This window comes from Phalangium opilio, unplaced genomic scaffold (genome assembly GCF_054372755.1).
Source record: "Phalangium opilio isolate 3A_F unplaced genomic scaffold, DU_Popi_V2 ptg000352l_1, whole genome shotgun sequence".
In the NCBI taxonomy this organism is placed as follows: domain Eukaryota; kingdom Metazoa; phylum Arthropoda; class Arachnida; order Opiliones; family Phalangiidae; genus Phalangium; species Phalangium opilio.
In genome coordinates this window covers 7276041-7283576 of record NW_028324228.1, presented here as the reverse complement: position 1 = coordinate 7283576, position 7536 = coordinate 7276041, and the positions used below count along the sequence as shown (strand labels likewise).

The following is a 7536-nucleotide window of genomic DNA, read 5'->3' as shown; positions in this document are numbered from 1 at the left end:
ACAGCTCCCGGATGGGCTCGAACCACCAACCTTTCGGTTAACAGCCGACGGCGTTAACCATTGCGCAACGGAAGCCCAAAGATTAAATGATCGTCAGGTATTGTGGAAAAACTTTGGATTTTTACGTTACATGTGAGATTTGACAACACCGCTCCCGGGTGGGCTCGAACCACCAACCTTTCGGTTAACAGCCGGACGCGCTAACCATTGCTTCACGGAAGCCCAAATATTAAATATTCGTCAGGTATTGTGGAAAAACTTTGACTTTTTACGTCACATCTGAGACCTCACAACACCGCTCACGGATGGGCTCGAACCACAAACCTTTTGAATAACAGCTGAACGCTCTAACCATTGCGCCACGGAAGACCAAAAATTAAATGTTCGTCAGTTATTTTTAAAAAACTCTGAATTTTACGTTACATCTAAGACCTCACAACACAGCTCCCGGATGGGCTCGAACCACCAACCTTTCGGTTAAAAGCCGACGGCGTTAACCATTGCGCAACGGAAGCCCAAAGATTAAATGTTCGTCAGGTATTGTGGAAAAACTTTGACTTTTTACGTCACATCTGAGACTTCACAACACCGCTCCCGGATGGGCTCGAACCACAAACCTTTTGAATGACAGCTGAACGCTCTAAACATTGCGCCACGGAAGCCCAAAAATTAAATGTTCGTCAGTTATTTTTAAAAAACTCTGAATTTTACGTTACATCTAAGACCTCACAACACCGCTCCCGGGTGGGCTCGAACCACCAACCTTTCGGTTAACAGCCGAACGCGCTAACCATTGCTTCACGGAAGCCCAATAATTAAATGTTCGTCAGGTATTGTGGAAAAACTTTGACTTTTTACGTCACATCTGAGACCTCACAACACCGCTCACGGATGGGCTCGAACCACCAACCTTTCGGTTAACAGCCGATGGCGTTAACCATTGTGCAACGGAAGCCCAAAGATTAAATGTTCGTCAGGTATTGTGGAAAAACTTTGACTTTTTACGTCACATCTGAGACTTCACAACACCGCTCCCGGATGGGCTCGAACCACAAACCTTTTGAATGACAGCTGAACGCTCTAAACATTGCGCCACGGAAGCCCAAAAATTAAATGTTCGTCAGTTATTTTTAAAAAACTCTGAATTTTACGTTACATCTAAGACCTCACAACACCGCTCCCGGGTGGGCTCGAACCACCAACCTTTCGGTTAACAGCCGAACGCGCTAACCATTGCTTCACGGAAGCCCAATAATTAAATGTTCGTCAGGTATTGTGGAAAAACTTTGACTTTTTACGTCACATCTGAGACCTCACAACACCGCTCACGGATGGGCTCGAACCACCAACCTTTCGGTTAACAGCCGACGGCGTTAACCATTGTGCAAGGGAAGCCCAAAGATTAAATGTTCGTCAGGTATTGTGGAAAAACTTTGACTTTTTACGTCACATCTGAGTCTTCACAACACCGCTCCCAGATGGGCTCGAACCACAAACCTTTTGAATAACAGCTGAACGCTCTAACCATTGCGCCACGGAAGCCCAAAAATTAAATGTTCGTCAGTTATTTTTAAAAAACTCTGAATTTTACGTTACATCTAAGACCTCACAACACCGCTCCCGGGTGGGCTCGAACCACCAACCTTTCGGTTAACAGCCGAACGCGCTAACCATTGCTTCACGGAAGCCCAATAATTAAATGTTCGTCAGGTATTGTGGAAAAACTTTGACTTTTTACGTCACATCTGAGACCTCACAACACCGCTCACGGATGGGCTCGAACCACCAACCTTTCGGTTAACAGCCGACGGCGTTAACCATTGTGCAAGGGAAGCCCAAAGATTAAATGTTCGTCAGGTATTGTGGAAAAACTTTGACTTTTTACGTCACATCTGAGACTTCACAACACCGCTCCCAGATGGGCTCGAACCACAAACCTTTTGAATAACAGCTGAACGCTCTAACCATTGCGCCACGGAAGCCCAAAAATTAAATGTTCGTCAGTTATTTTTAAAACACTCTGAATTTTACGTTACATCTAAGACCTCACAACACAGCTCCCGGATGGGCTCGAACCACCAACCTTTCGGTTAACAGCCGACGGCGTTAACCATTGCGCAACGGAAGCCCAAAGATTAAATGATCGTCAGGTATTGTGGAAAAACTTTGGATTTTTACGTTACATGTGAGATTTCACAACACCGCTCCCGGGTGGGCTCGAACCACCAACCTTTCGGTTAACAGCCGAACGCGCTAACCATTGCTTCACGGAAGCCCAAAAATTAAATGTTCGTCAGGTATTGTGGAAAAACTTTGACTTTTTACGTCACATCTGAGACCTCACAACACCGCTCACGGATGGGCTCGAACCACAAACCTTTTGAATAACAGCTGAACGCTCTAACCATTGCGCCACGGAAGACCAAAAATTAAATGTTCGTCAGTTATTTTTAAAAAACTCTGAATTTTACGTTACATCTAAGACCTCACAACACCGCTCCCGGATGGGCTCGAACCACCAACCTTTCGGTTAACAGCCGACGCGTTAACCATTGTGCAACGGAAGCCCAAAGATTAAATGTTCGTCAGGTATTGTGAAAAAACTTTGACTTTTTACGTCACATCTGAGACTTCACAACACCGCTCCCGGATGGGCTCGAACCACAAACCTTTTGAATAACAGCTGAACGCTCTAATCATTGCGCCACGGAAGCCCAAAAATTAAATGTTCGTCAGTTATTTTTAAAAAACTCTGAATTTTACGTTACATCTAAGACCTCACAACACCGCTCCCGGGTGGGCTCGAACCACCAACCTTTCGGTTAACAGCCGAACGCGCTAACCATTGCTTCACGGAAGCCCAAAAATTAAATGTTCGTCAGGTATTGTGGAAAAACTTTGACTTTTTACGTCACATCTGAGACCTCACAACACCGCTCACGGATGGGCTCGAACCACCAACCTTTCGGTTAACAGCCGAACGCGCTAACCATTGCGCCACGGAAGCCCAAAAATTAAATGGTCGTCGGGTATTGTGGAAACAATTTGGCTTTTTACGTTACATGTGAGAGCTCACAACACCGCTCCCGGGTGGGCTCGAACCACCAACCTTTCGGTTAACAGCCGAACGCGCTAACCATTGCGCCACAGAAGCCCAAAGATTAAATGTTCGTCAGGTATTGTGGGAAAACTTTGGATTTTTACGTTACATGTGAGATCTCACAACACCGCTCCCGGGTGGGCTCGAACCACCAACCTTTCGGTTAACAGCCGACGGCGTTAACCATTGTGCAACGGAAGCCCAAAGATTAAATGTTCGTCAGGTATTGTGGAAAAACTTTGACTTTTTACGTCACATCTGAGACTTCACAACACCGCTCCCGGATTGGCTCGAACCACAAACCTTTTGAATTACAGCTGAACGCTCTAAACATTGCGCCACGGAAGCCCAAAAATTAAATGTTCGTCAGTTATTTTTAAAACACTCTGAATTTTACGTTACATCTAAGACCTCACAACACAGCTCCCGGATGGGCTCGAACCACCAACCTTTCGGTTAACAGCCGACGGCGTTAACCATTGCGCAACGGAAGCCCAAAGATTAAATGATCGTCAGGTATTGTGGAAAAACTTTGGATTTTTACGTTACATGTGAGATTTGACAACACCGCTCCCGGGTGGGCTCGAACCACCAACCTTTCGGTTAACAGCCGGACGCGCTAACCATTGCTTCACGGAAGCCCAAATATTAAATGTTCGTCAGGTATTGTGGAAAAACTTTGACTTTTTACGTCACATCTGAGACCTCACAACACCGCTCACGGATGGGCTCGAACCACAAACCTTTTGAATAACAGCTGAACGCTCTAACCATTGCGCCACGGAAGACCAAAAATTTAATGTTCGTCAGTTATTTTTAAAAAACTCTGAATTTTACGTTACATCTAAGACCTCACAACACCGCTCCCGGATGGGCTCGAACCACCAACCTTTCGGTTAACAGCCGACGGCGTTAACCATTGTGCAACGGAAGCCCAAAGATTAAATGTTCGTCAGGTATTGTGGAAAAACTTTGACTTTTTACGTCACATCTGAGACTTCACAAAACCGCTCCCGGATGGGCTCGAACCACAAACCTTTTGAATAACAGCTGAACGCTCTAAACATTGCGCCACGGAAGCCCAAAAATTAAATGTTCGTCAGTTATTTTTAAAAAACTCTGAATTTTACGTTACATCTAAGACCTCACAACACCGCTCCCGGGTGGGCTCGAACCACCAACCTTTCGGTTAACAGCCGAACGCGCTAACCATTGCTTCACGGAAGCCCAATAATTAAATGTTCGTCAGGTATTGTAGAAAAACTTTGACTTTTTACGTCACATCTGAGACCTCACAACACCGCTCACGGATGGGCTCGAACCACCAACCTTTCGGTTAACAGCCGACGGCGTTAACCATTGTGCAAGGGAAGCCCAAAGATTAAATGTTCGTCAGGTATTGTGGAAAAACTTTGACTTTTTACGTCACATCTGAGACTTCACAACACCGCTCCCGGATTGGCTCGAACCACAAACCTTTTGAATAACAGCTGAACGCTCTAAACATTGCGCCACGGAAGCCCAAAAATTAAATGTTCGTCAGTTATTTTTAAAACACTCTGAATTTTACGTTACATCTAAGACCTCACAACACAGCTCCCGGATGGGCTCGAACCACCAACCTTTCGGTTAACAGCCGACGGCGTTAACCATTGCGCAACGGAAGCCCAAAGATTAAATGATCGTCAGGTATTGTGGAAAAACTTTGGATTTTTACGTTACATGTGAGATTTGACAACACCGCTCCCGGGTGGGCTCGAACCACCAACCTTTCGGTTAACAGCCGGACGCGCTAACCATTGCTTCACGGAAGCCCAAATATTAAATGTTCGTCAGGTATTGTGGAAAAACTTTGACTTTTTACGTCACATCTGAGACCTCACAACACCGCTCACGGATGGGCTCGAACCACAAACCTTTTGAATAACAGCTGAACGCTCTAACCATTGCGCCACGGAAGACCAAAAATTAAATGTTCGTCAGTTATTTTTAAAAAACTCTGAATTTTACGTTACATCTAAGACCTCACAACACCGCTCCCGGATGGGCTCGAACCACCAACCTTTCGGTTAACAGCCGACGGCGTTAACCATTGTGCAACGGAAGCCCAAAGATTAAATGTTCGTCAGGTATTGTGGAAAAACTTTGACTTTTTACGTCACATCTGAGACTTCACAACACCGCTCCCGGATTGGCTCGAACCACAAACCTTTTGAATAACAGCTGAACGCTCTAAACATTGCGCCACGGAAGCCCAAAAATTAAATGTTCGTCAGTTATTTTTAAAACACTCTGAATTTTACGTTACATCTAAGACCTCACAACACAGCTCCCGGATGGGCTCGAACCACCAACCTTTCGGTTAACAGCCGACGGCGTTAACCATTGCGCAACGGAAGCCCAAAGATTAAATGATCGTCAGGTATTGTGGAAAAACTTTGGATTTTTACGTTACATGTGAGATTTGACAACACCGCTCCCGGGTGGGCTCGAACCACCAACCTTTCGGTTAACAGCCGGACGCGCTAACCATTGCTTCACGGAAGCCCAAATATTAAATGTTCGTCAGGTATTGTGGAAAAACTTTGACTTTTTACGTCACATCTGAGACCTCACAACACCGCTCACGGATGGGCTCGAACCACAAACCTTTTGAATAACAGCTGAACGCTCTAACCATTGCGCCACGGAAGACCAAAAATTAAATGTTCGTCAGTTATTTTTAAAAAACTCTGAATTTTACGTTACATCTAAGACCTCACAACACCGCTCCCGGATGGGCTCGAACCACCAACCTTTCGGTTAACAGCCGACGGCGTTAACCATTGTGCAACGGAAGCCCAAAGATTAAATGTTCGTCAGGTATTGTGGAAAAACTTTGACTTTTTACGTCACATCTGAGACTTCACAACACCGCTCCCGGATGGGCTCGAACCACAAACCTTTTGAATAACAGCTGAACGCTCTAAACATTGCGCCACGGAAGCCCAAAAATTAAATGTTCGTCAGTTATTTTTAAAAAACTCTGAATTTTACGTTACATCTAAGACCTCACAACACCGCTCCCGGGTGGGCTCGAACCACCAACCTTTCGGTTAACAGCCGATCGCGCTAACCATTGCTTCACGGAAGCCCAATAATTAAATGTTCGTCAGGTATTGTAGAAAAACTTTGACTTTTTACGTCACATCTGAGACCTCACAACACCGCTCACGGATGGGCTCGAACCACCAACCTTTCGGTTAACAGCCGACGGCGTTAACCATTGTGCAAGGGAAGCCCAAAGATTAAATGTTCGTCAGGTATTGTGGAAAAACTTTGACTTTTTACGTCACATCTGAGACTTCACAACACCGCTCCCAGATGGGCTCGAACCACAAACCTTTTGAATAACAGCTGAACGCTCTAACCATTGCGCCACGGAAGCCCAAAAATTAAATGTTCGTCAGTTATTTTTAAAACACTCTGAATTTTACGTTACATCTAAGACCTCACAACACAGCTCCCGGATGGGCTCGAACCACCAACCTTTCGGTTAACAGCCGACGGCGTTAACCATTGTGCAACGGAAGCCCAAAGATTAAATGATCGTCAGGTATTGTGGAAAAACTTTGGATTTTTACGTTACATGTGAGATTTCACAACACCGCTCCCGGGTGGGCTCGAACCACCAACCTTTCGGTTAACAGCCGAACGCGCTAACCATTGCGCCACGGAAGCCCAAAAATTAAATGGTCGTCGGGTATTGTGGAAACACTTTGGCTTTTTACGTTACATGTGAGAGCTCACAACACCGCTCCCGGGTGGGCTCGAACCACCAACCTTTCGGTTAACAGCCGAACGCGCTAACCATTGCGCCACAGAAGCCCAAAGATTAAATGTTCGTCAGGTATTTTTAAAAAACTCTGAATTTTACGTTACATCTAAGACCTCACAACACCGCTCCCGGATGGGCTCGAACCACCAACCTTTCGGTTAACAGCCGACGGCGTTAACCATTGCGCAACGGAAGCCCAAAGATTAAATGTCGGTCAGGTATTGTGGGAAAACTTTGGATTTTTACGTTACATGTGAGATCTCACAACACCGCTCCCGGGTGGGCTCGAACCACCAACCTTTCGGTTAACAGCCGAACGCGCTAACCATTGCGCCACAGAAGCCCAAAGATTAAATGTTCGTCAGGTATTGTGGAAAAACTTTGACTTTTTACGTCACATCTGAGACTTCACAACACCGCTCCCGGATGGGCTCGAACCACAAACCTTTTGAATAACAGCTGAACGCTCTAACCATTGCGCCACGGAAGACCAAAAATTAAATGTTCGTCAGTTATTTTTAAAAAACTCTGAATTTTACGTTACATCTAAGACCTCACAACACCGCTCCCGGATGGGTTCGAACCACCAACCTTTCGGTTAACAGCCGACGGCGTTAAC

At 45.6% G+C, this 7536-nt stretch overlaps 1 non-coding gene across 1 annotated transcript; it reads right to left on the bottom strand.

Moving 5' to 3' along the window:
- Positions 1 to 6747: 6747 nt before the first annotated feature.
- On the bottom strand, positions 6748 to 6820 carry TRNAN-GUU (transfer RNA asparagine (anticodon GUU)). Its single transcript has one exon. It is a non-coding gene; the product is annotated as a tRNA-Asn (tRNA).
- Positions 6821 to 7536: the final 716 nt, after the last annotated feature.